At 33.8% G+C, this 1,945-nt stretch overlaps 1 pseudogene; it reads right to left on the minus strand.

Moving 5' to 3' along the window:
- Window positions 1-308: 308 nt before the first annotated feature.
- LOC123925421 lies at window positions 309-396 on the minus strand (annotated as a pseudogene).
- Window positions 397-1,945: the final 1,549 nt, after the last annotated feature.

Here is a 1,945-nt window from a genome sequence, read left to right on the forward strand (position 1 = left end):
TAAATTGAAGGAACTCCTCAGGATAGCTGGGGGGAAATTATAGATCTTACATGCTATCACAATGTAAATACAAAAAAATAATAAGTGTTCAATAATCCACAGGTAGAGATACGGAAAGTCTTTCAACATTAAAATATTCAAAACATTCAGCACAATTTAAAACTTTTCTATCTTAAACTTCCTGGAGACTGTTTCAGAAAAAGGAAATGGTGCTTGCTACAGGATACAGTATTTAAAATTATGCATTCATCTATAGATGATGTGATAATAATCCTCTCACAAAACAAACCTTCTCTCACACCCTGAAATCTAGATTTATTCTGTCCCAATCCAAGTAGAAAATATGAAATAAGAGAAATAACAAACTATAGAAATGATCCCTGAAAGTATAGTCTTGGGAGGGAGACAAACCATAAATGACTCTTAATCTCACAAAACAAACTGGGGGTTGCTGCGGGGAGGTGGGATTGGGGGAGGGGGAGCGGGCTATGGACATTGGGGAGGGGAAGCGAACCATAAGAGACTATGGACTCTGAAAAACAACCTGAGGGTTTTGAAGGGTCAGGGGTGGGAGGTTGGGGCAACCTGAGGGTTTTGAAGGGTCAGGGGTGGGAGGTTGGGGGAACAGGTGGTGGGTAATGGAGAGGGCACGTTTTGCATGGAGCACTGGGTGTTGTGCAAAAAGAATGAATACTGTTACGCTGAAAAAATAAATAAAATGAGAAAAAAAAAAAAAAAAAAAAAAGAAATAAGAGAAATATTTAGCATTTTTAAAATGTATTTTCCCCTCTTGTTTTGACTATGTCTCATTTTAATGGTTCTCAATTATGGCTCAATGTGGTCCTAGAGATCTTGAGATTCACAAACATAGTTGATTTCAGGTTACTCCAAAGCCTTGTCATGGTATGAGAAATGTCAGTACATTGTTTCTGGGAAAGACATTGAAACCCAGTGTAATATTTGAGCAGTAAGATGTTATTCACTCTGCTTCTTTTCAGAATGTCAAAGATGCAGAGATTTAGAGAGACAATTCTTTGGCTTGAAATATTGCCATAACCTACCACTCAAAATTTAAGAGTTCTTAAACTTTAACTATCATACATTGAGCTTTACAAATTAGGGTATACATTATAAATACTGATCTCTGTAGTGTGATGTTATGGATAAAGGAAAACCACTCAATGTCAAATATCTCCTTGATTTAATGAAATTGTACTAAAAATGAAGTCATTTTATTAAAAATTCATACAAATGATTTCTAAGTTCTGTCTTAATAATGCCAAATAGGCTAGAGACTACAATAGCCCTGGATGCTAAGGGTCAGAAAAGATATGAATAAAAACAGAATAAACAATAATACCATTAAAGGTAAACTATTGAAAACATATTTTTACTTCTTTTACAGTTTGCACTAGACTGACCTACATTCAAATAATAGATATTGTCAACAAGTATGTATATAAAAAGTATATATTCATTTTGATATATACTTTATAGCATATTCTTACAAAAATATTGAATCAACTACTTTAAGCCACAGTATTATGAGAAAATAATAGTTCAGTATTTTGCCTGGCAAAATTATGTTACCATAAACACTTATGCATTTGATGTCCTGGATTCTGAAATAACTTTATTTCCTGCTGTGAAACTGAGAAAATGCGGTTGATAATATCAGGTTTAAGGCTCACATTTTATATTGATTTTGTCAGAATGAGAAGCAGTAACTACAGGCCTGGGAAACCATGCTGCTCTGCCCTTCTGGCTTCAAATAAGCCCCAAGATGAGGAGTAAATAGTAATATGAAAAAGCAAGAGACTAAAGGATTATTATATGAGACATTTACTAGATCTTCTTTAGTCTAGACACATGACTATCTTTGGAATATTTAAGAATAAAGAGTATGTAAATGAATTTGAATTTACTGAATATATTTTTCAGCATT

Source organism: Meles meles, chromosome 14 (genome assembly GCF_922984935.1).
Source record: "Meles meles chromosome 14, mMelMel3.1 paternal haplotype, whole genome shotgun sequence".
Lineage (NCBI taxonomy): Eukaryota > Metazoa > Chordata > Mammalia > Carnivora > Mustelidae > Meles > Meles meles.